Below are 27049 nucleotides of genomic sequence, written 5' to 3' on the forward strand. Positions count from 1 at the left end.
CGTTCTAGTTGCAATATTTTTTTTTATTGTGGTAAAAAATATACGTTACATAACCTTTACCATTATAGCCATTTGTAAGTGGCTATACAGTTCTGTGGCTTTAGTACCTTCACATTTTTCTCCCACTATCACCACCACCCATTTCTGGAACCCTTCCATCTTCTTGTCTGAACTTCTGTGCCTATTAAATTGTTGCTGTCATATTTTGCTCACCATACATGGGAGCCTCCCACCAGAATGCTCTAGGTGGACATTGTCATGATAGGTATAGATGGAAGAGATGCTATATTGCTAGAGAAATCATTTGTAAAGAGCTACTCTGTGGTGAGGTGGTGTGGCAGAATGACTGTGACAGGAAGGGATGGAGCAAACCAGCATAATATTAAGGGCTTTGTATATGTTCTTTAGGGAAGTTGTTATGAATGCTAAGAATGAGTTCATTTAAGAGTTTTGAGTAGGAAAGAGAAATCTTGGGGGTGGCAAGGTGAGAATTGTAGTATTTGAAATCTCAGAATTACTACTTAATAAAGTAAATGTGATCTCCCTACAGGAAATACATAGCTTCCCCATGTAGGGTAGCTACTTAGCATTGAGCAGAACATTATTTTTACAGACTAATGTTCATAAATAAAGAAGGAACAAACCCCATATTTATCTATTAATTTTGTTTCTGCTTTGAAGGAATTATCCCAGATTAGTATAAAAATAAAATTAGATGAAAGTCACGCCAGACTTAGAGAAAAGAGTGGACCATGATGGGAGGAAATGCCGAAACGGGAGAAATATCACCAACATAAAGTGTGTTTACTGTGGAACTGTGTGTGTTCTAGTAAACATGTGAAATGAGTGGTGTGGTGCAGGAAATCCATGCACATCAGATCAGACAGGCTATAAATCAGGACTTGGGGATCCATACTATAACTTGGGTTAGGAAAGTGATTTTATTTGCTAGGATTATATACTTTTTATTAGAAGAGAATTATTAGGATCAGATGGTACTTCAGATATAAAGTTTCTTCTCCTAAGTCATACAGACTACCTAAAATATAAAATTATTGCTAGTCACATGTCTTCGGAAAGATGTGTAGCTCTCCATGGGCTTCCAACGTGGTAATGGAGTAATGGGATTGAATTAGAACAGAATGGACAGCAGTTTAGTCTAGGATTATGTTGTCATCCATCTAGGAACCCTGGTTCGAAGTTTACTGTCTATTTTAACTGTACTGTGTAGTTGGGACGATAACTGAACATCTAACTGAAGAATTAATATAAAACATATACACTGAATTTTAAAAAGAGAATAGAGATTCAGGGATAATAGGCTTGCTTTGAAGATCTGTATAAAAATAGTTTGGTACAAAAATATTCAACCAACAGGATTTGCCTGGCTTGTGTTCAAGAATTTCCAGGCCTCCTTCATTAAGGCTCACAGACATGCAAAAATGAGAATGATGCATCAGTTGGTTGTGTTTTTTGTTTAAATTAAGCTGTGTTTTTCAAGCCAATGAGGAAATCATTTTAATACCAAATTGCTATTTAATTTCATTAGATTGTTATTAGAAGACTAAAGAGTGCAAAATGGGTTAAGATTCAGATGAGTTTCATCCTATAAAAAAGGAAGTCAGCTGGCCTTCCAGTTAACACTGGGGGGTCCGCCTGAGGCTCTTTCTTCTTAGTGGATAACTGAAAGTCAGAGCACTTAAGTTATTTTTCCTATAGCTGTTTTAGCTGAACAAAGTGAAATATGAACATTCACTTGATATTTTATTTCCAAAATGTGTATTAGTAAATAATAATTAAAGCCAACTTTGCCACTAGTGCATGGAAATTTTCAATTATATGACAGATGGTGTGCTGTCATAAAAATGGTGGAGCAGCCCTGGCTGGTTTGGCTCAGTGAATAGAGCTTTGGCCTGTAGACTAAAGTTTCCGGTTTCGATTTCATTCAAGGGCACATGCCTGGGTTGTGGGTTCGATCCCCAGTGGGGGGGCGTGCAGGAGGCAGCTGATCAATGATTCTCTCTCATCATTAATCTTTCTCTCTTTCTCCCTCTTTTCCTCCCTTCCTCTCTGAAATCAATAAAAATATATATTTTTAAAATGGTGGAGCAGCCTGGCCGGTGTGGCTCAGTGGATGGAGCTTCTACCCAGGAACCAAGAAGTTATCAGTTTGATTCCCAGTCAGGGCACACGTCTGGGTTGAAGGCTCAATCCCCAGCCAATCAAAGATGTTTCTCTCTTTCCCTCTCCCTTCTCTTTCTAAAATCAGTAAAATCATATTTAAATTAAAAAAAAAATTTTAAGCTGAAACTGGTTTGGCTCAATGAATAGAGCATCAGCCTGTGGACCAAAAGGTCCCAGGTTCGATTCTGGTCAAGGGCATGTACCTTGGTTGCAGGCACATCCCCAGTAGAGGGTGTGCAAGAGGCAGCTTATAGATGATTCTCTCTCATCGATGTTTCTAACTCTCTATCCCTCTCTCTTCCTCTCTGTAAAAAATCAATAAAATATATATATATATATTTTAAATTTAAATGGTGGACGAGAGAACTTAGTCCCATATTACCTTTTTTTAAAATGGTAGATTAATAAATTTTAATTCAGGAAGCACAGTTTGCAAATTTTTGTTTTAGGTATTTCCATTAGAACTGGCAAGTTATTGAAAATAATAGAAATAGCCTTTAATAAAAAGTAAAGTAAGTTTCATATAATTTAAAAAAAAAAACAAGTAGTTATGAAATACCATGTAACTGTTGGGCTTCTAAGTTCTTTATTTAGCAGAGTTTGTAAATAACCTGCTCTTCTTAGAGGAAAAGCACAAAGGCGGTGATAATCCACTAAATCTTCACTACACAGGGTATTTTGTGAATAGCTGTGGGTTAAGTTTATTTCAATGTACTTTTTTTTTTTATGCAATTGTAAATGGGACTGTGTTTTTAGTTTCTCTTACACATAGTTCATTATTGGTGTATAAAATAGCAACCAATTTCTGGATATATATTTTACATCCCGCTACTTTACTTCATTTACTTTTCAATTTTAGTGTGTTTTTGTTGTTGTTGTTGTTTTGTTTTATTGGATCATGATACTCCATATACAGTATCATGTCATCTGCACGTTGAATCGTATCTATGCAGCCTTTTAAGGCGACTTCTTTTTAATGTAAATGTGAGTGTCCTTGTGTATTGCTGAGTGCTATGCCTTTGTGTATCCATTTGTGCATCCATTTGTGCTTATCCATTTGTGCATCGAAGTTTGCTTATCCATTTGTGCATCAAAGGACAATTGACCCAATTTCCAGGTTTTGGTGATTATGAATAAAGCTTCTGTACACATTCATGTACAGGTTTTCGTGTGAATGTTAGTGTTCCTTTCATTTGGATGAGTACCCAAGGAATGCTGGGTCATAAGAAGATGCATGTTTAACTTTATAAAAACTGCTGTGGCTACTAATGGGAAGCTTAGAGTTTATTTACTAGTTTGTGGTAGATACTGGATACAGTTAGAGTTTATCCACTTGTGGACAAAAAATCATTGGCAGTAGTTGTATTTTATCTTAAAACTTTCTAAGCTATAAATCATATTTTGGTTTTCTAGTTTTCATCTATAGAGAGTCAGCATGGATTCCATTATATTTTAATTTATTGTGTTAAAGGTGAATTAAATTTCTTAAAGGTTACTTTGCTAGTGTCCTTGGTCAAGATTTTTATCCTCTTAAATCTAGTTTTCTCATTTGAAAAATGCTAATAAATTTTATTCTTATCTTACCTATATTATGCGTCTTACAGAAGAGTGATTCTCTTCTGTAAAATTGTGATGAGTTATTATTACCTTATAGTGAGGATTGAATGAAATTCCACGTGAAAAGTGCTTCATGTAGCACCTGGCACAAAAGTAAACATCGGCCCCAAAAAAGAAGTGGTATTTGTTTGAAAACCAAACCTGAGATTGTAATTTAAACATTGCTATCAAACTCAGGAAGTACAGAAGTTGGGGCATTTTTATGACAGGAAAGCGTTCTGTTTTTTACATTACTGAAACTTGCCAAGGCTAAGTGGTCTTGGAATCACATGCAAACAGTTTTCCTGCCATGGCGAAATCTGAACTCACGGATGGAGTTTATGAAGGAAATAAAAGGCAATTCAGAGTTCTTCTCTTTCCATGACTCCTTTTCTCTGATGTCTGTTCTTTTTAGATTAGTTTAAAAATCTATTCATACCTAATGTGCAAACAAGTTTATTAAGAATTATGAAGTTGATACTGAACCAGCAGTTTCACTTCTGGATATATATCCAAGGAAACCCAAAACATTAATTTGAAAAGCTATGTGCAACCCCATGTTCAATACAGTGTTATTTACAATAGCCAAGATATGGAAGCAACCCAAGTGCCCATTAATAGGAAAGTGGATAAAAACTCATGGTACATATATGCACTAGAATATTACTCAGCCATAAGAAAGAATGAAATCTTAACATTTTATTTATTTATTTATTATTTTTTATTGATTTTTTACAGAGAGGAAGGGAGAGAGATAGAGAACTAGAAACGTCAATGAGAGAGAAACATTGGCCAGCTGCCTCTTGCACACCCCCTACTGGGGATGTGCCCGCAACCAATGTACATGCCCTTGACCAGAATCGAATCTGGGATCTTTCAGTCCGCAGACTGACGCTCTACCACTGAGCCAAACCAGCTTCGGCTGAAATCTTAAAATTTTCTACAGCATAGACGGACATAGACGGTGTTGTGCTAAGTAAAATAAGTCAGAGAAAGATAAATACCGTATGATTTTAAGTTATATGTGGAATCTAAAGAACAAAATAAACAAGAAAAATACAAAAAGACTCATAGAACAAGCTCATGCTTGCCAGAGGGGAGAGAGGTTGGTGGGCTGGGTGAAACAGGTAAAGGGATTAAGAACTACAAATTGGGCCGAAACTGGTTTGGCTCAGTGGTAGAGCGTCGGTCTGCGGACCAAAAGGTCCCAAGTTCGATTCCGGTCAAGGGCATGTGCATTGGTTGCGGGCACATCCCCAGTAGGGGGTGTGCAAGAGGCAACTGGTCGATGTTTCTCTCTCATCGACGTTTCTAGCTCTCTATCCCTCTTTCCTCCTCTCTGTAAAAAATCAATAAAAATATATTAAAAAAAAAAAGAACTACAAATTGGTGTTTAGAAAATAGGGATGTAAAGCACAGCATAGGGAATATAGTCAATAATCCTATATAATAAAGAGCTAATATGCAAATGGTCATCATACCCTCATGCCATCATACCATAATGGCTCAGACACTCAACACTGGGGAGAGAGGAATGGGAACCAGCTAAGCTGTAGCCTGGGAGAGGGACAAGCCACCCACCCTGCAGTTCCAGGCACCAGCGCCTGTGGCCAGGGAGAAGCGGTCCCCTGAGACTGTGGCCAGTTTGGGTGAAGCCAGCCTGAGTCCTGGGTGCTTGCAACCAGCTGGAGGAGGGAATCCTGGGTCCTGGGTGCGGGGTGAGGCAGAGGCAATTAGGGGTGATCAGGCCAGCAGGGGAGCAGTTAGGGGCGATCAGGCAGGCAAAGGTGATTAGGGATGATCAGACAGGCAGGCAAAGGGGTTAGGGGCCATCAGACAGGCAGGCAGGCAGGCAGGCGAGCAGTTAGGAGCCAGAGGTCCTGGATTGCGAGAGGCAGTAGGACATCCCCTGAGGGGTCCCGGATTGGAGAGAGTACAGGCTGGGCTAAGGAACCCTCCCCCCTTTATCCCCCCCTCCCCCGCATGAATTTTGTGCACCAGGCCTCTAGTGTTGCAATAACTATGTATGGTGCCAGGTGGCCACTGGAAATGTCAGGGAGGATCACTTTGTAAACTACCGTATTTTTCGGACCATAAGACGCTCCGAGCGGACCATAAGATGCACCAGTTTTTAGAGAAGGGAAATGAAGAAAAAAAGATTCTGAAACAAATAGTGTCCTAAAATATTTTATGTGCATTAAAACCCAACATCACAGTCATAAACACATGTAATCAACCCTGTAAAGTAAACAGCAGCATTTAGAACCATTTTAGAGCCGGGCAAGCACACAGAGACCACACAGAGCCGGGCAAGTAAAAAAACTTTTTTTTTAAAGTATATGTGAGGGCTATATTTGGACCATAAGACGCAGGGACTTTTTCCCCCCACTTCTGGGGGGAAAAAAGTGCGTCTTATGGTCCTAAAAATACGGTATATGGTTATCTAACCACTATGCTTGTACACCTGAAACAAATACAAAAATAAAACAAAATAAAAAATACATACATAATTGGCAAGTTGGTAACCCTATTTTCTGATGAGTAGGTAGAAGTACCTGTGCATCCCATTTGAATATGCACATAAGCCTCCTCATACCTCATTCTAAGCCTTGTCCCTTGCCCTGACTTTAAGCAATTCCTAAGCAGGTGCAGTTGAACCAGAGCTTTAGACCATCGGGGGAGTGAGTTGTTCACCCTTGAAGCAAGCAAGTCTCTGCACCAGCAGTTATCCTTCTGTGGTCCCTGAAATACAGCCCAGCCCAGCAGTGACCGTGACCCCTGGGAGCTTATGAGAAATACAAATTCTGGGGGAGCTGGGACCAGGCCATGCATGTGGAAATACCATCCAAGTGACCTGAAATCCTGATGAAATGATATAAGCTTATAAAATACACAAAAAGAAATAATAAATATTTTACCAGTAAAACAGTGTGCTGAAATTACATATGGAGCTTGGTTTCCTTAGGACTTTTCATGAGAAGTATTTATTCCCTCTGCACTATGGATTCACTGAGATCCATGAGCTGGAAAAGTCCTAAGTGGTAAAAAATAACATTTGAGGTGACACAGAATGACATTGTAACATCTTCAGCCTGTGAATCCTGAATCGGTAACCTCTGTACCCAGTTGCAATAAAAACAAACTGTGCTCGTCAGCTTTTTCAGGCCCTTACTAATGGTGAAGGAATTCGCTTCTGAACCATCCTATTCCCAAACGTATTTGCAGTGCGTTTGAGACTTCCATGTGCCTCCGTTGTTGTTTATTTTACTGTGATAAATAGCAGTCTCTCCATCCTCATGTACTTAGTCTCATGAAAAACACTGGGCCGGCCCTCCTCTGGGGAGGTGTGGCGTATTATGCATGAGGTTGTCTCTGAGCAGCGAGGTCTAGGAATGCCTTGAAGTTACAGTGCTCGGGTCAGAGCTCCTGGCCGATGTGTGTGATCTCCAGTCCGCCACAGGCTCTACAGCCAGGAGTGAGATCCTATCACATGAACTTTAAAAGAGGGAAGCCAAACATTTTCTTATCAAACCACAGTAGGCTCATTATCAATCTATGTGCAATCATGTCCACTGACCAAGGTAAGTGGTTTCATTTTCTAGTGTATCTTTCTCTTGGTTTTTAGTGTCCTGTGTGTCTTCCCCCCGCCCCCGTCTGATGTGTGATTCCGTTTAGAGTACAGCATGCTGAGGTTACATCCAAGTGGCCGTTTGGCTTTGTTTTAAAGTTAAGAATTAAGGTTCACATTATTTTCCGACTTCAGCATTAGAAATATGTACTGTGTCTGCGAGGTTTGTCTGGGCTCGTGAAAATCAAGTCTGTTTACTATTTGTCTGTCCGTTCCTCTGCCTCATTCTTTGGGTAACATGTACTTTTAGAATCTGTTTGAAAGTTTGCATGCAGAAGAAGGCAAGTTTTCATTTTTTTTCTTCTCCTGTTTCTGGTGTTGAGCAGAGCTAAGACATGTTTACCACCAATCCTTTTCCTACTTCTCCTGCTGGGAGCACTGTTCCTGTTGAAACAAAGCCCCAATCTTCTTGTAGCAAAGTTCAGGGGAGTGGGTGTGACTTGTTTTTCCATATAAGATAACATTGTAGAGATGGGCATTGGATTTGTTATTTTAAGTTGTTAGTGCTGTTAAGACACTGTTTTTCCTCCACTATATACTATTCTATAGTATATTAATGAGAAACTGATTCTTTCAAAGAGGAATGAAATGCTATGGTGTTGTAGAAATGTAACCAAGTGATAGGAAATTTCTGCTAAAAATACATATGTATTTAATTTTTATTGTGAAAGTATTACAGATGTCCTCCCCCCCACCCTCATTGACTCCTTCTAGCCCATTCCCACCCCCCTCCCTGCCCCTGCCCCTGCCCCAGGCCTTTCCCACCCTATTGTTTGTGTCCCTGGGTTGTGTATACATGCATACAAGTTCCTTGGTTCATCTCTTCCCACCCACCCCCACCTTCCCTCTGAGATTCCCCAGTCTGTTTGCTAAAGCTATGCTTAAAAGCTGAAATGGGTTAGTTCGTGTAGCTATTTCCCCCTTGCTTTTGCATGGATACAAACCTTCCTGAGGAATGTTTACACCACTAAATAAGACACACTGAACTCGGACCAGGCAGTCTTCAGAATCCAGGCAGGATTCTCTTCCTTGTGGTGTTACTTTTCCTCAGAGGGGCTCCTTTCAACTTTATGTAGAAGCCCAAGGGCGGGCTGGGTCCCAGGACTGCAGCCTGCAGCTGCATGGCTGGGCTGGCTCTGTTCCCAGGTCCCAGCCTGGCTAGAGAATGAGTAAGTAGCCTCTGGCCCAGTCCTTCCCTGTCTGCCCTGGTGTCCTCCACCATCCAGGCAGGGGCCTCGATTTCTTTGCAGGGTTTCCACCATGTTTGCATAAAGTTCAAAATTCCTGTGATCTCTTCATGGTTTATCATTGCATTCTACATATGACGTTTGTTTAAAATATATTTTTATTGAATTCACAGAGAGGAAGGGAGATGGAGAGATTGAAACATCAATGATGATAGAGAATCATTGATTGGCTGCCTCCTGTGCGCCCCCTACTGGGGATCCAGCCCGCAACCCGGACATGTCTCCTTTAGCAGAATAGAACCCAGGATTCTTCATTCTGCAGGCTGACTCTCTATGCATTGAGCCAAACCAGCTAGAACAAATATGAAAATTTTTTAATACGGCAAAAGGGAAGTACTTCTTGCTCCATCAGTGAAGTTCTCTTTTCTCCTGAAGCAGCTTCTGTTTCTTCTTCTTCAATCTTCAAACAGTTAGGGATGGTGAGAGAGAATTAGTATTCTCGCCTGGAAGGCAGCTCTCCATGGAAGGAAAAACTGCTACTAGAACTTTCTCTAGTAATGGACAACTCCCTGTAGAGACATTGCTGCAAAGAGGTGGCTTTAGAAGTTCCCTTTGAAGTTTTTTAAACTGAAAAGACAGTAATGTAGTGGGCACTTCCTAACCACACTGCTGGGTTCTTTTATTGCCTCAGAAAAAAATTGTAAATGTACATATTTAGTATACATGTTGTTTGTAAAAGTTTTGTCATTTTTTTTATTATTTGAAGAAACTTTTCTTTTTAAAACCCATGCTTTTAGGCAAACTCATGCAAAAACTGAACAGTGAAAAATAGATTGTGATGAATGACTCAGTAGGAAGTATTGTTTCTGTCTTTGCAGGATGATAATATTGTCCTTGATATTATCCAAACTGTATGTAAATTAAAGTGCAATCCAAAATTAAGATTTAAATTTGAACAGATCACCTTAGACATTACAACAACATTCATTCTGAAAATAAAATGGCCTTTTCCTAGGTGCTACCCATCCCAACCCATGTCTGATTTATCATCTTTACTCTCTGAGCTCTTTCTTCCTTATAAAATAGGGAGCTACTTTGTATTGATCTGAAATATATTTGTAAAGGTCTTCACCCTGGATTTACATATATTTTTTATTTATTTCAGAGAGGGAGGGTGAGTGAGAGAGAAAGACATCAATGATGAAGATCATTGATCATCTGCCTCCTGCATGCCCCCCACTGGGGACCAAGCCTACAACCTGGGCATATGCCCTGACTGTGAATCAAACTATGACTTCCTGGGTCACAGGTTGCTGCTAACCACTGAGCAACACCATCCAGTCTTCACCCTTATTTAAATGCTGTCTGACTGACCTTCTACCATAGTACCTGGTAAGCCCTGCTTAGATCAGACTCGTCTAAGGTAATTTTTCTTTAAATAACCGAGGTCTATAGTTACGTGGCCATATGTTGAAGCAGGCAAAAGCAAAACGCCTTTGACAAGAAATACAGCATTAGTTGGTCATTCTACATGGTGATTGTGAAAACCTGGTGGAGAGAAAAGGATTATTTCCCTTTCTTAGAGAATGAATACAAAAACGATTTTTAAAAAATATATTTAAATTAAAAATAACACAAACTCACTTGGGCTCAGTTTTCTCCATATTGATATGTAACTTTTTTTTTTTTTTTTTTTTTTTTTAATGTTTAGGCCAAAGTCCTAGGTCTTGCTTGAATCTTTTTCCTTACACACGTTAAATTGTTGGCAATTCCTGCTTAAAAGACATCAAACTGACCATATCATAAAGCCTCCCTGCTTCTAGCCATTCAGCTTTCCCTTGACCTTCTGAAGTCTCTATTATTCAGAGTAAGGATATTCTTATACAGCAAATAATAATTCACAAAATTTAACTGTTACAGGTTTTAAACCTTTGACCTTCTGAAGTCTCTTCTCTACCCAGCAGCCTGAGTGAAAACTGATTATTGTCACTCCTCTGCTCAGCCCTCCAGTGGGCTCGTCTCTGTCCTCTCTGTGATATGCAAGGCCGTACTGTCCCTTCCTGTGAACTCTTTGACCTCAATGCCAGGCTGCCTCCTCCCTGCTCATTCTCCTCTACCTGTGTCGTCTTCCTTATTTCCCTATAAACACATCATTCACTGTGTTACTGTTGGGACTTTTGTAGTTTTACCATTTGCTGGGAAAGCTAATCCCCCACATGTTTGTGTGCCTCTCTCCCTTCATGCCTATACTCAGCTGTCATCTGTTCAGAGATGCTTTCCTGGAACTTCTTACAAACAATAGCAGTCCTTTACCCAGCAGCACTCTCTAGTTCCTTGACTCAGCTTTATTTTCCTCACAGCACTTTATTTTTTAACTAGACACCTGATGCACGAAATTCGTGCAAGAGTAGGCCTTCCTTTCCCCCAGCTGCCGGCACCAGCTTCCCTCTGGCACCCGCGACCGTGCTTCCCTCGCAGTCCTGGCTTCGTCCTTGGACGTCTGGTCTAATTAGCATATTACACTTTTATTATTATAGATATATTTTTATTGATTTAGGGAGAAAGGGAGAGGGAGAGAGATAATCATTAATAAGAGACAATCATTAATCAGCTGCCTCCTGTACACCCCACACTGGGGATTGAGCTCACAACTGGACATGTGCCCTGACCTGGAATCGAACTCTGATCTCCTGGTTCATAGGTCAGTGCTCAACCACTGAGCCACACCAGCCAGGTCTCAGCACTATATTATATCTAGCATGTTATAGAAATGCTTGTTGTTGTGTGGTTCACTGCTCTATCTCAAGAGTTTATACTGGGTATTGATAGATACTGGGTATTTCATATTTGCTGAATGAACAAATATATTTCTAATATTCATGACCTTTTCTGTTTACAAATTTAAAAGTTAAATGAGCAGGAATGTAAGAGAAGTTAATTATAAATCTTTATAGTGTTTACTGTTTCTTCCCCTGAATTGTCTTTTGAAGAGTAAATATTCTACTTACTACTTTCTGATCTCTCTTATTGAGCAGAATCTGAGTAATGAGTTTCTTCTCATTGGCCTGAGAAGCCCAGTTGATCAGTTATAAAGAGCCGAGCATAAGGAGAGAGTGATGAGACTGTAGACTACTGATGGGCTCAAGAGATGGTTTGGCCACTAGAAATGGTTTGGGACCTGGCCAGGTAGCTCAATTGGTTAGAACAATGGTTGGCAAACTCATTAGTCACAGAGCGGCAAACCAGTTAGAACTGGGTTAGAACCTTGTCCAGATACCAAAGTTGGGGGTTTGATCTCTGATCAGGGCACCTACAAGGAGCAACCAGTAAATGCATAAGAAAGTGGAGAAACAAATCCCCCCCCCCCCTCCTCTCTCAAATTAATAAAAAGAAAGAAAGAAATGGTTTGGATTATAAATGACGGGCCCCTGTTGGGAGAGAAGAAAACAGATGGAAGGATTTTTGGAGTGTGAGACCAAGAAATTTGGGGGACAGATTGTCTGCATGGAGAAAATTGTGGCAAGATGAAGAAAAACTATATAAGATGGTTTGCTATGTATTAAGGGTGTGCATTTTTTTTCTTATTTTTTTCCTCTTGCACTGAAGGCATTTAACTCTTTGAACTCCCCTGGAGAGGTAGGGAAAGAAAGAAGATAGAATACAATATAACAATTTAAAAACGTTTCCTTTTAAATGTTCTTATAAAACGTGATTTGAACAGGTAGAAAACCAGTGCATGAAATTAAAGGGTGAGAATTATTTATATATTTGTACTTATGCAATTCATTTCAAAATTGATCTGGATAATTAGAAATTGACCTGCATTTTAAAACCTATAATTAACAGTTAAATTTTGTGAATTATTATTTGCTGCATAAAAATATTCTTAATCTGTATAACAATGACATAATTAGATCACATCGCTTCTTAGAAATATGAAATCTTTTTTGATTTCATAGTAAAAAAAAATATGAAAAGATTGAAAATTATTATAAGTATAAGCCAAGGATTGTTGAACTGGTGGAGTTGCAAATTTATATGCCATATCATCCCTTTCTCTTTTTACATTGCCCATCCGAATTTTGTTTCTTGATTGACTTTTATCAGAGTTGCTAATTTAGAGTGTAAATTAGCAAATACTGAAAAAAGAATATTGAGAAAGAAGATATTTTGTATACCTCTGTAGTTCAAATTAGATTAACTATTAGACACAGGACACTGGTAACAAGACATACTTAGAGACAGAAAAAATTAAGGTGTTCACTAGACTCCATCCTGAAACTTTTAATATTTCTGCCTTGAAGGAAGCTTAAGTTTGTTTCTACCATAGACATCTAGCTAGAAGCAACGATTGTGCATGTCAGATGCCATAGAAGAGGGACGAAGGACATGTTTGGAGACTAGAAAAAAGGGACCAGTTGGCCCTTCATATGATTCAAGAAAATGTCCTCCAAAACAGTGACATTGGAACCGATGTGTTTAAAGAAAGACTGTCAAGCTAAAGGAACCAACTTATGCAAAAACATGCAGAGGCACAACAAAAGAGGATAATGTGTCCCAGGAATGGAGAAGATTGGAATGTGGCTGGGGGGTTAGTGGTGTATGGCTGTGAGGAGGTAGATATGAAAATAGTTGATGTCTGATGGTGAAGGGTCCTTTATGAAAATTAGAATTTTCCTTCAGAGCTTACAGTTCTGCATGAAGAACTTTAAGGAAGGCAGTAATAAGATGGGCTATATCAGTGAATGAATAAAATAGTTCAACTTTTGTTGTTGTTGTTGGAGCAATCATATTAGACTTAACCAAACCTCACTTTATGTAATGTTTTAAAATTCAGGATTAGAAAAGTGGTGATCTTTGATGAATTGGCCTATTTTTCTTCCTAACTTCCTTCCTCTGTCAGCTAGAAAAAAAATATGGGAAATAATACATAAGCTAGATACAGTATTTGTTTTTTAAGTTCTGTATGACTGAAACAATCCTCTACACTGTTAGAAGCTGAACACACAATGCTATTGTGCTCCAGGCTTCGAATCTAGCCGGGGTGGAAAAATATGAGGCCTGCTGGTCTGATTACACAGCAGGGAGTAAGGAAAGCAAATACCTAACTTTGTAAAATGTGAAATGTAAAAATTGTAGTAAAAAGGGGATTTATATTCATGCTTGTCTTAACGAAGAGGGTATCAATATGACAGGGAGGGTTGGAATAGAGGAGAGCCTGGCACTAAGACCATTTTAGAAAGCCACCAACTTTGTCAGATATATCTTTAAAAATTGCTGCGTCAAATAGAAGCATTTGGAAGTCTCAATCTACCTACCTGTGTCCGGTATCTAAACAATGTCACTAGAGCAGTAAAAACTTCTCCTAATTTATAAGGAAATTAAATAACTTTCTCATGGTCCAACTTAAATAAGTTACTATGTTAAAATTTGACCTTTAGTTTTACGAATACACCCTTGCTTCTTATAACTGGTTCCGTTGACCCTGTTCATGGATAGAACTGGCACCGTTAAAAAAAAAAGAAGTAGCTTTCAATGTGAAGAACTGGCTGGCCTTAAGGAGCTTTTCCTTCTTGTTCGTTTTCTCCATTATTGCTGTGAAGCTAAATATCGGTTTGAAAAGTGCATGAACAGTGTCAGTAACTGCAAAACCAAGAGCTGAAGGACAGTGAGCTGAGAAGTGTACGTGGGCCAGTAATTTTAAGTAGGCAATATAAGTAGGCAGAAACGCCCAGAAAATAGTTTACTGAGAATGTTAGGCTGGGATGTTTTAGCTGCTGGGAATCAGGCTTGGAGTAACCAAGTTCAGAAAAATAAAACCAGAAAAGCAGTTACAAAATTAATAAAAATCCAAGCAAGGTCAGGAAGGATTTGTTCAGAAAAAGCATGTATATTCCCTTTTGTGAAGAGAAACAGTAGCCCATTCTTGGTTCTTGTGGTGAAGATAATTAAAACAATTCTGTTTGGTTTTAGCAACATCCTTTTTGCAGCCTTATGAAACCTTGGCCATTTTGGTTTGCTTCTTCTTTTTGGATCTGCAGATAAATTTATTGTGAGTAAATGGAAAATAGTTTGGCAGTGGGTAGAAGGAAGAGGAAAAGCCAAGAATCTGTTAATTTATGAACCAGACATCTTGAGGAAATAAGTGTGGGCTGTAGCTCTTAGAAAAAAAAAACACACACACAACTATCTCTTGCCCTTCAAGTTCTTTTCTTACATCTGTTTTTATTTCTTTCAGAGTTTATGAAGTCAGTAAAAGTTTTTAATTGTCTCAGAAGTTTCTCCTTTCATAACAGAGCTTGCCATACTCTACATCAGCCAGAAATCATCTCCTTCTTCTGAATTCTCAAGAGTCCTAATTGGTAGCTTTTTGTATAAACCAGGGAGGTCTAGGTTATTTTTAGTAGTAGCTTCTAAAATCAGATAACCATACTTTATCTACCACATGGTGAAGAGGGCTTCACAGTGGACATAAATACATTGGCTGTGACTTTTCTTTTCAAATACATTAATATATATATATATATATATATATATATATATATATATATATATAGTGATTTTTTTTACCGAGAGGAAGGGAGAGGGATAGAGAGCCAGAAACATCGATCAGCTGCCTCTTGCACAAACCCTACTGGGGATGCGCCCGCAACCATGGTACATGCCCTTGACCGGAATGGAACCTGGGACCCTTCATTCCCCAGGCCAAAGCTCTGTCCACTGAGCAAAAAACGGTTTTGGCTCAAATATATTTTTATTTCAGAGAGGAAGGGAGAGGGAGACAGCGACATCAGTGATGAGAATCATTGATCGTCTGCCTTCTCCACGCCCCACACTGGGGATTGAGCCGACAATCCGGGCATGTGCTCTGACCAGGAATCGAACCATGACCTCCTGGTTCATAGGTCAACGCTCAACCACTGAGCCATGAAGGCTGGGCTATTGGCTGTGACTTTCAGAGGAGACAGGCGAGTCTGTGAGCCTACATCATTTCTATTAAAATTTCACCAAGTCTTCATGACATCCCTACTTTAGGGTATAATTTTGGTGGAACTTCAATTTAACAGTTTAAAATTATTGAATTCATTTCATTTTAACTTCCCCTGCAGATACTAATTTGATCAAAACCCGTTATCATGATAACAGCAAGTGTGGTGCTCAGCCTTGACTGCACTTTGGAATCACTTGGGAAGATTTAAAACACAATGATCCTTGGGCCCCTCACCCCAGAGTGTGTGGTTCCATTGGCTTGGGGTGCAGCCCAGCTATTACAACACCACAGAGGATCCTGGTTGAGCACTACTGACCAGGAAGCATACCCTATTGACTTGTTGGATGACATGCAGTAGATGGGTGGGGAAGATCCCTTTTTCTAAAAATGCTAGGAAGGCAATGGAATCAGAAGTATGCTATGCCTATGGGATTTAGACCAATAAGAAATTGAAAATACTCTATAGAGCACTGTTAATTTACCAAATGCACCCCCGAGTCCACTGTCTCAGTGGTTCCAAGAAACCACTACAGGTTTTTACTTGCCAAAGTTCACATTGCTGGCTGGTGATAAGAATCAAGATTGCTTATAGTACTAATCTATATTAATAAAAGGGTAATATGCTAATTAAATCAGACATCTTCTGGATAAAGCCACAGTGGCGGGGCTGAGGCAGAGGCAGTTAGGGGCAATCAGGCCACAGGGGAGAGCTGTTAGGGGGGTCAGGTTGGCAGGCAGAGAGGTTAGAAGCGATCAGGCAGGCAGACAGGTGAGCAGTTAGAAGCCATCAGTCTTGGATCCCTGCATGATCGAGCCTAAACTGGTAGTCGGACTTCCTCTGAGGGGTCCTGGATTGGAAAGGGTGCAGGCTGGGCTGAGGAACACTCCTCCCACTCCTGTGCATGAATTTTGTGCATTGGGCCTCTAGTCCTATATAATAAAAGGCTAATATGCAAATCAACCCAACAGTGAAATGACCGGTCGCTATGACATGCACTGACCACTAGGGGGCAGATGCTCAATACAGGAGCTGTCCCCTGGTGGGCAGTGCACTCCCACAGGGGAAGCGCTGCTCAGCCAGAAGTCCTAAGCTGGCGAGTGCAGTGGCTGTGGTGGGAGCCTCTCCCGCCTCCATGGCAGCACTAAGGGTGTCTGACTATCTGACATTCCCCAAGGACTCCCAAACTGCGAGAGGGCCCAGGCTGGGCTGAGGGACCCCACACACACACACCAAGTGCAGAAATTTTGTGCACCAGGCCTCTACCATATTGTAGCATAGTACTAGTGATCCTGTGCATGAAATTTGTGCACATTAAAAGGGAATTAATTAGAGGAAATATTTTAATATTGCTATTTGCCCTTTCTCTATAATAGAAGTATCAGAAATGAAAGAAAATTAGTAAAATGTATATGAAAATCTCCCTCCTGTCAGAGTCTGGGGTGCACCGTGGGGCCCAGAGTAAAGTCCCTGCCCACCACCACACACTGAAATAGTGTGAGACCCAGACCCGGCTGGCCCAACACCCATCAAGCCCTGCAGGGTGGGAGCGCGCAGCCTCAGGGTCCCCCCCCCCCCCCCCCCACACACACACACCTCCCGGCCTCAGGTCTCCGAAGAGGCAGGGGGCGTGGCCTCAGGTACCCCAGCGTGAGGGTACAAGGACATGATGACCATTTGCGTATTAGCTCTTTATTATATAAGATTGTATTATCGCACTTATAGCACTCACCCATGGTTTGGTGCCTTGATTATTTAGGTCAAGGTCTGCAAACCTTTTCTGCAAAAGGCCAGATCATAAATATTTTAGGCTTTGCCAGCCTTGTGGGTTCTGTTGTAGCTCCTCAGTGCTGCCAATTTAGTGAAAAGTGACATACACGATATGTAAAGAATGAGTGTCACTGTATTACAGTACAATTTAATTGACAAAAGTAAGTGGTGGGCTAAATTTGGCCTGCGAGCTGTGGATTCCAGACCTCCAATTCAGGGGTGTTTTAATCTTCCCACGGAGGCACTTGAGTGCTGTAGTTTGCAGTCTCCTGATTGAGGAGCATTGTGTCTTTCTACTTGAGAGCAGATTGAGGATCTTAATGGTTCTACACAGTGCCTGGTGCTAACTGACCCTGCTAACTGATCCTTGCAAGGTGCTCAGTAAATGCTTGTTGCATTGCAGACATGCAACTAGACCTTTTTTCTATTATCCATAACCCACTTTTGTAACGAGTCTTTCAGTAGAGAGAAAAGTTGTCACATATTCCAGCTAGGGAGAGGACATGCACTAAGGTTCTTAGAGGTCTGTGGCAGGTTATAATTCCCGGGTTTGGCAGAATTCTTTAAATAAATAGAGCTTTTACTCGCTCTGAAGACATTTATTATTGCCCTAAATTCCTGGAGCAGATTCTAAGACATTAAAACTCAAAGTGTTGCCCATATCACATGGCTTAGTATTTGAGCATCAACTTATGAAACAGAAGGTCACAGTTTGATTCGTTGGTCACAGCACATGTCTGGGATTGTGGATTTGATCCCCGATCAAGTAGAATGCAGCCAATCAATGATTCCCTCTCATCATTGATGTTTTTCTCCTCTTCTCTTCCTCTCTGAAATCAGTAAAGATAGATTTAAGAAAAAACCTCAAAGTGTTTCTTGAATTTCTTTCTGTGACAACTAGAGTGTTGTTAATGATTTACAGAGTAGTGTAGATTCTCAAAACAGTATTTCAACTAATTTGTATTTAAGATCCCTATAGTGCTTGTATGTGGTGGGTCGAGTCTTTGCCAGAAAAAGAGCAAATAACTGAATCAGTCCTCACAGCCCCAGAAATACTTGAAACACAGCTCCAGATCATGAGCCCATTTTCAGAGCAAAACACAGGTGAGTCTGACAACAGGGCCAGAAAGCACCGTACAGGACACAGAATCAAAAGCCCTGGTCTGACTCTTGCCTTAACCCCTATTTACCAACCTTACTTTCTTAAACTATAATAAGCAGATGAATGTTCCACGTGCCTCTTATGGCTGCTGAAGGTGAAATGTGGTGCGATGGATGTGAAAGTGCTTCAGGAGGGCTTCTCTGACCTCTCCTTAAAGACATCTGGGTTAAGACTAGCAGAAGCAAGACCCATGTAGCCCAGAGCTAACTAGGACTAGGCTAGCATGGAGTGAACCTAAGCTGGTGTGCCCATTGGTTTCCAGACAGAATGCCTAAGAGTTTATACTGGAGGTGCTTTATTGGCCTCAGTATGGCCCGAAATCTGAAGAGCAAGTGAGCATAGGAGGTTCGTAGCTGTGAGAGGCAAGGAACTATGGAACTCTGCCTTGATTTATTTAGTTATCCCAAAATCAAGATTCACATTCTTATCTTTTTTTTTTTTTTATGCTTTAAAAATGTTTTATTTACTTTTTATATTTTTCAATTGCAGTTTACATTTAATATTATTTTGTACTAAAGGCCTGATGCACGAAATTCGTGCAAGAGTAGGCCTTCCTTTCCCCGGCTGCCAGCACGGGCTTCCCTCTAGCACTTGGGACCCAGGCTTCCCTTGCAGCCGTGGCTTTATCTGGAAGGACATTGGAAGGACGTCTGGTTGAAATAACATATTACACTTTTATTATTATAAATTAATTTCACCTGTATAGTACAGTGGCTAGACAATCATATTCTTTACAAAATGTTTCCCTGGTATTCCCAGTACCTACCTGGCACAGTACATAGTAATGACATTGTATTATTGACTATATTTTCTGTACTGTACTTAACATACATATGACTATTTTGAAACTACCAATTTGTAGTTCTTAATCCCTTCACCTTTTTCACCCAGTCCCCCAACCCTCCTCCTCTCTGGAGGCAATAAGTCTATTCTCTATTTAGCTGAGTCTATTTCTGTTTTATATGTTTATATTGTTCTTTAGATTCTACATATAAGTGAAATCATATGGTATTTGTCTTTCTCTGACTGACTTACTTCAATGAGCATAATGTCTTCTAGACCCATATTACCACAAATAAGATTTTGTTCTTTTTTATGGCTATATTATATTCCTTTATATGTATACATATCATAGCTTTTTATCCACTCATCTATTGATGGGCTTGAAGTTGCTTTCATATCTTGGCTATTGTAAATAACACTGAAATGAACATAGGGGTGCATATATTCTTTTGATATATTGTTTTGGGCTTCTTTGCATATATAACAGGACTGTAATGGCTGGGTCATTGGCAATTCCATTATTATTTTTTGAGAAACCTCCATACTGTTTTCCACAGTGGCAGTGTTAATCTATTCCCACCAACAGTGCACAAGAGTTCTCCGCCAACACTTTTTGTTTGTTGATTTATTGATGATTGTCATTCTGACAGGTGTGAGATGATATCCCATTGTGTGTGTGTGTTTTATATAAATCTTTTGTTCACATTATTACAAATGTTCCTAATTTTCCTCCTCTCCATTGCTCCCCTCCAATTGTTCCCACCCCGCCCTCTGCCCTTTCCCCATCCTCCATTGTCCTCATCCATAGCCCCATTGTGGTTTTAACTTGCAATCCTTGATGAGTGAAGATAAGCATCCTTTCATATGTCTGTTGGCCATCTGTATGTCCTCTTTGGAAACAAGTCTATTTAGATCCTTCACCAACTTTTAAGTTGAATTGTCTGATTTTTTTTGGTGTTGAGTTGTATGAGTTCTTTAAAGATTTTTGGATATTAACCCGTTATCATTGGCAAATATGTTCTTCCATTCAGTGGGTTGTTTTGTTTAATTTGTTGACTAGAGGCCCGGTGCACGACATTTGGGGTTTAGCCCTCTCATAATCTGGAACTGTGGCCAACTTTTTAGTGCTGCCACAGAGGCAGGAGAGGCTCCCGACACTGCTGCTGTGCTCACCAGATATGAGCCCAGCTTCTGGCTGGGCGGTGCTCCCTTTGTGGGAGTGCACTGACCACGAGAGGTCAGCTCCTGCATTGAACGTCTGCTTCTTGGTGGTCTGTGCACATCATACCAACCAGTTGTTCTGCTGATTTAAGGTTTTATTATATAGGATGGATTCCTTTGCTGTGAAAAATGTTTTTAGCTCTATGTACCCCTATTTGCTTATTTTTTCTTTTGTTATCCTTGCTCAAGGATATGTATTAGAAAATGTATTATTAAGAGAAATGTTTTGAGATTTTTCTCCTATGTTTTATTCTAGGATTTTTATGGTTTTGAGTCTTACAGTTGAGTTTTTACCCCATTTTGAGTTTATTCTTATATATGATATAAGAATATTGTCTATTTTCATTTTTTGCATGTATCTGTTCAATTTTTCCAACACCATTTAGTGAATAGACTGTTCATACCCCATTGTATATTCCTGCCTCCATCAACTTTTAATTGACCATATAGATGTGGGTTGAGTTCTGGGCCTTTTTTCTAGTCCATTGATCTATATGTCTGTGTTTATGCCAGTACCATACTGTTTTGATTACTATAGCCTTGTAGAGTGTTTTGATATCTGGTAGTATGATTCCTCCAACTTTGTTCTCCTTTCTCAATATTGCTATGGCTATTTAGATTCTTTTGCAGTTCCATATAAAATTTTTGGGTTGTTTGTTCTAGTTCTGTAAAATATCCCATTGGTTTTTTATAAGAATTGAATAGTATGGACATTTTAACAATGTTAATTCTTTCTGTTCATGAGCACAGTATATGTTTCCATTTATTTATACCTTCTTCAATTTCTTTCTCTAGTGTCTATAATTTTCCAAGTATAGGTCTTTTACTTGGTTAAATTTATTCCTAAGTGGGGTTTTATTTTATGCAATTGTAAATGGGATTATTTTTCTTAGCTTTCCTTTCGATCTTTATTATTTACTTTCTTCTCGCTTTGGGGTTTGTTGTTCTTTAAAGTGTAAAGTTAGATTATTTATTTGATTTTTGTTTTATTTTGTTTTTTTGAAGTAGGCCTGTAATGCTATGAACTTCCCTCTTAGGAAAAGCTTTAGCAGTATCCCACAGATTTTTGGGTGGTTGTCTTTTCATTTTCATTTGTCTCAAGGTATCTTTTGATTCCTTCCTTTATCTCATTTTCATCCATGTTAAGTAACATGTTATTTAGCCCCCATGTGTTTGTGTGTTTTTCAAGTTTTTTTCTTTTAACACATTTCTAGTTTTATAACGTTGTGGTCAGAGAAGATGCTAGATATTTCATTCTTCTTAAGTTTATTGAGATTTGTTTTGTGTCCTAACATGTAATCTAGCCTAGAATTGTTCCATGTGCACTTAAAAAAATATACATGCTGCTGCTTTGCTTGAAATGCTCTGAATATTTCAGTTAAATCCATCTGATTAGTGTTTTATTTAAGGCTGCTGTTTCCCTGTTGATTTTCTTCTGGAAGATCTATTCATTGATGTGAATGGGGTGTTAAAATCTCCTACAATGACTTTATTACTTTTGATCTCTTTATGCCCATCAAGATTTGCTTTATATATTCAGTTGTTCTTATGTTGGGTGCATAAATGTTTATAAGAGTTATATTATCTTGTTGGTTTGATCACTTTATCATTATGTAATGTCCTTCTTTTTCTCTTCTTAGAGCCTTTGTTTTAAAGTCTGTCTTATCCTATATAATAAAAGCTTAATATGCTAAGTGTCCGGTTGTCTGGTTGGTCGTTCAGCCAATCAAAGTGATATGCTAAGGCAGCTTAAGTGCTCACTATGACATGCACTGACCATCAGGGGTAGACACTCGGACCAGTAGGTTAGCTTGCTGCTGAGGTCCAGCCAATCAGGACTGAGAGAGATGGGCCAGAAACACCCTGGAGCCCTCCTGCAGTCCCTCCCAAGCTGGCCAACCTCCCATGTCCCTCCCTAGCCCCAATTGTGCACCGGCAGGATCCCTCAGACTGGTCTGTGCCCTCTCGCAATCCAGGAACCCTCGGGGGATGTTGGAGAGCTGGTTTTGGGCCAATGAAGGAACCACCGGTCGCTATGATGCACACTGACCACAGCTGCCCCCTGGTGGTCAGTGTGCTCCTACAGGGGGAGTGCTGCTCAGCCGGAAGCCAGGCTCACAGCTGGCGAGCACAGCGGTGGTGGTGGGAACCTCTTGAATTTTATCATCCTTTGTGGGTAAAGTAGTCTTGGTTGTAGGTCCTTGCTTTTTATTATTTTGAATATTTTATGCCAATCCCTCTGGCTGAGATATTAGCTGACAGTCCTCTGGGATCTACCTTGAGTTAACTGATTTTCTGTTGCTGCTTGTCTTTAACCTTTGTCATTTTAATTATGATGTCTAAGCGTGAGTTTGGATTCATCTTGTTTAGGACTGTATACACTTCCTAGAATTAAGTGTCTTTTTCCTTCACCAAGTTCTGTCATTATTTCGTCAAATAGATTCTCAACCCCCTGCTCACTCTCTTCTCCTTCTGGTACTCCCATGATTTGGATGTTGTTGTGTTCATGTTGTCTCAATGGTCCTTTAAACTATCCTTGTGTTTTTAAATTCTCTTTTCTTCTTGCTGTTCTTATTGGGTGTTTTTGCCACCTTATCTCCCAATTCACTGCTTTATCTAATCTAGTATTTATTCCTTCTCTTCTATTCTTTATTTCAGATAATGTATTACTCATTTCTTGTGTGTGAGTGTGTGTGTGTGTGTGTGTGTGTGTGTAATGGTTTCTATATCTTTTTTCATGCTGTTGAAGTTCTCACTGTTTTTTGAGCATTGTTATAACCATTATTTTGAACTATGTATCTAGTAAATGGTTTGTCTCCATTTCATTTAGTTGTGTGTTCTTTTTCTTTTTCTTTTTTTCTGGAAATGTCTTCTGTCCCTTCATTTGGAGCATGTTTCTTTGTCTTCTATTTTGGTTGTCTCTCTGTATTTGTCTTTGTGTATTAGGTGTGTATCTTGATAGCATGACCTTATGTATTAGGTATCTTGTGGAACCCAGTGGTGCAATCTCCTTGATCACTTGCGTTGAGTGTTCCAGGAATGTCTCTTGTGTGGGTTATGTGAGCCCACCTATTGCAGTTAAATCTTGATTGCTGTTGGCCTGGCTGTGCATAGAGTCAACCCTCATGCTGGCTGACTGAGGATCAACCCTGACCATAGTGTATGAGCTGTCGTGTGGGAGCTTACCACACAAGGCAGAATTTGGATTTCTCTCTTGAGCTAATTGTATCCTGCTCTGATGTCTGAAGCTCACCACTGGGTGAATTGGTTCTGGGACCTTTTGGGAGGGACTCTGGTGCAGCTCAAAGTCAGTTGCTGGCTGTGACTGGCTTTAGGCAACCTGTTTGGAACTACAAAACCATCCACAGTTTGTGGCTCCCCTGCTTGGCCTGGGTGTACATGGGAAGGGCCAAGCTGAGCACCAAGGCCAGCTTCCATCAGCATCTAGCCCAGGGGCAGGTCAGCAAAAGGCCCAAGCCACCCCCATTTTGCCTCCAGCTGCTTCCGCCTGCTGACTTCCTCTTAGGCTTAGTCACCGAAAGAGCCTCTGGTGGGGTGCAAGTTGCATGAGGTAGGTTCTCAGGAGTCAGAAAGAAGGACTGTGGTGTTCACCAGACTGTTACTGATTCCAACTCGGTGTCAGTGCTGGATCTCAGTCCACTTAGCAGAAGTCCCAGGCCATCCCAAAGCTAGCTGCCACCCACTTGGTGCCCTCAGACCTTTGTTGTGGGGCAGGGTCTCAGGGAATCATCATGGTGAGGCCAGCAGATTTTATCAGGCTCAAACAGACCAAGCTTTGGGTGTGTGAAGGAAGGACTCTGTACGTATCAGGCATGTGAGGGGAAAAAGGTTCCCTGACCTATAGGGACACAGTTCGGCTCTGGATTCTGCAGCTTCCAGGGATGGTGGGGCTAGTGGATTTCTCAGGAGGGGGTTGTGCCAGTTAGACTGGTGTGAAGGTGGAGGGAATGCCCCGGCACCTTCGGCAACACAGCTTAGTCTGTGACACACTCAGAACCTCAACACCCTCAGGGCCTAGACAGCTGACTCCACTCCACTGGGTGTGTGCCCCTCAGGGCTCAGGACCTGGAGTCCTTAGGGTGGGGCTATTGCGATCTTCCAGGCTCATCTTTCACTCTAGGATGATGGCGTCAGGGGTTTGGAAGAAGGACCCTGGCCGCTGTCCCTTCCGCTCTCTCCCCATAGCCACACAACCCGGTTTCTCTTCACAGGACTCTGTTCTGCTCCCAGCTGCTCCCTTCTCCAAAGTCCAGGGTGAGTGTCTGATTTTGTATGTTGACTCTTGAAGAGGGTGTTTGGGTTTCTAGCAAACTTCTATATCTCCCTGTTGGTAATACAGAATCCCCACTGATTTCACAGTCGGATGTTATGTGGGCGCCTCTTCCAGCTCTGGTTCTCTGCTCTCAACTCCATGCTCTTCAGGGGGAATCTTTACAGCTGAGCTAACCCCTACAAACCCCCCACCCCAGATTCTCAATAAGGACACATGGGTGCTAGCCAGCTCTTTTTGTGTCCACCCTTCCTATCAGCCTCAATGTGGCTTCTTCTTTAAATACTCGATTATAAGACTTCTGTTCAGCTAGTCTTCAGTTGGTTATTCAAGTTGATTGTTTTATATTTCGGTATTAATTCCGGTTTGGTCCTGGGAGGAGTTGAGTGTAACTTTCACCTACTCCACTGTTATCTTGGATCTCTTGTTTTTCTTAAATTGGATTTCTTTGTGTGTGTTGGATATTGTGAAACTCCTGGCTGCACAGTATTGCCTTATATGAAGGTACAGAGTCAGAGCAAATAGCTGTAATTTAACAGAGATGTAAACTTTTTGATTACCTGCTGAGTGAACATCAAAGAAGTATGAGCTCCAGTCCCTGTCCAGAGGCACTTACAGATTATATGTAAATATAACATCTAACATCTGCTTGTCATTTAACACCACCTCAGTTTACTCACCTTGATAATGGATATAAAAATTCCAGCTTTGCCTTAGCTGGTGTGCCATCCGTGCACCAGGAAGTTTCCAGTTTGATTTGGGGCTTGATTTGGGTCTTGATTCTCAGAAGGGAATGTGCAGGAGGCAGCTGATTGATGTTGTGCTCTCACATCAATGTTTCTCTCTCCCTCTCCTTTCCTCTCTCACTAAAAATCAATAAACTATTTCTTTAAAAAACCACTAGCCTTACTTTATTATGTAAACTTAAGAGGAGCAAATGAAATAATGCATACAAAGTGCTTCACATACTGCATCCTTGGCACAGAATGAACAATATTGTTAGATTTTATTACCACCATTATTGCTAATAGTATTTGCAAGCACATTTGTTGTAAATGGTGTCAGGTTTAAAGCACTAGTAGTTTCCTGATTGTAAATATTTTTGTAACATTCAGGATGAGTGGTTTTGAGGGTGTGTTATCTAAGGGCATATATCTCTTAGCATCAGTGTAAACCAGTCTGAAGCTGTGCATTCATTGCACTGCATTTATAGAAGCTCCTCTTTGTGTCTAGAGAACAAATCAGTTGAGAAAAGGTCATTTTGAGAACTAGTTGTTTTTACTTCCTTAAATGAGCTGTTGCCAACCTTTTGGACCTCACGGCCCACCGGTTGGCCACCACTGTTCTAATGCACTGTTGGTATATGAGTTATAAGTCTTCAGAAAGAAGTTAATCTTATGAAATGAAGTTTCTTGCCTGATCTTGAGGTTTAAACAAGGGAGATCACAGAGCATAGGAACAGTTCCTCCGTCTGTTTGTGACTGCAGGATGAAAGGGCAGTGGTGTGCTTTTACATTCATAGTATGCTTAGTTCCTAGAAACAGTATTTTAATTCATTTGGATTTAAGATCACTAAAATGTATGTGGTGTGTGGAGTTTTTTGGCAAAACAGAGAAAATACTTGCCTCAATGAGATAAAACTGCATGTGTTATTCTACATATGACTATTCTCTGCATTGTTAATTAGTGCAATACAGCCCTGGCTGGTTTTTCTCAGTGGATAGAGCTCTGGCCTGTGGACTGAAGGGTGCCAGGTTCAATTCTGGTCAAGGGCATGTACCTTGGTTGTGGGCACATCCTCAGTGGGGGGCATGCAGGAGGCAGCTGATCGATGTTTCTCTCTCATAGATGTTTCTAGCTCTCTATCCCTCTCCCTTCCTCTCTGTAAAAAAATCAATAAAATATATGTTTTTAAAAACTAAAAAAATTAGTGCAATACATTACAACCCATTTTATGACTATTTTAAGACTTTTCCATATTTCTACGTTGTATGCCTCCAAGTGTACTAGGCTGTGGATTTTGCAGCTGAGAGGAGGAGGGAGGTGAAGAGAATGGAGAAAAAGTGGACTGGCAGAATTACAGAATGTGATTTCACCTGGTTTTTTACAATCTGAGAGCTACTCCAGTTAGCGATTCCAGAAGCAGAACTCAAGCACCAGCCCTGGGTGCACTTTTGTGTTCCTCTCATTGTGGGATTGTGGAGCCTCGAAGCGGGCGGCAGCGGGGTCACGTTAAAA

General features: G+C 40.5%; 1 protein-coding gene across 3 annotated transcripts in view; it reads left to right on the forward strand.

Annotated features, from left to right (window-relative positions):
- The window catches only part of FGD4 (FYVE, RhoGEF and PH domain containing 4), a 209452-nt gene that overhangs the window by 111456 nt on the left and 70947 nt on the right, over positions 1-27049 (forward strand). The window contains exon 1 of one of the 3 annotated variants that reach the window (XM_045587897.1): positions 24673-24799. The exons of 1 other annotated variant lie outside the window; for it this stretch is intronic. The gene's annotated coding sequence lies outside the window, so the exon portion shown is untranslated. Of the gene's footprint in view, positions 1-24672; positions 24800-27049 lie in introns of those variants that run through there. One more of the 3 variants, XM_045587898.1, reaches the window with a different exon arrangement.

This window comes from Pipistrellus kuhlii, unplaced genomic scaffold (assembly GCF_014108245.1).
Source record: "Pipistrellus kuhlii isolate mPipKuh1 unplaced genomic scaffold, mPipKuh1.p scaffold_m20_p_3, whole genome shotgun sequence".
Classification (NCBI taxonomy): domain Eukaryota; kingdom Metazoa; phylum Chordata; class Mammalia; order Chiroptera; family Vespertilionidae; genus Pipistrellus; species Pipistrellus kuhlii.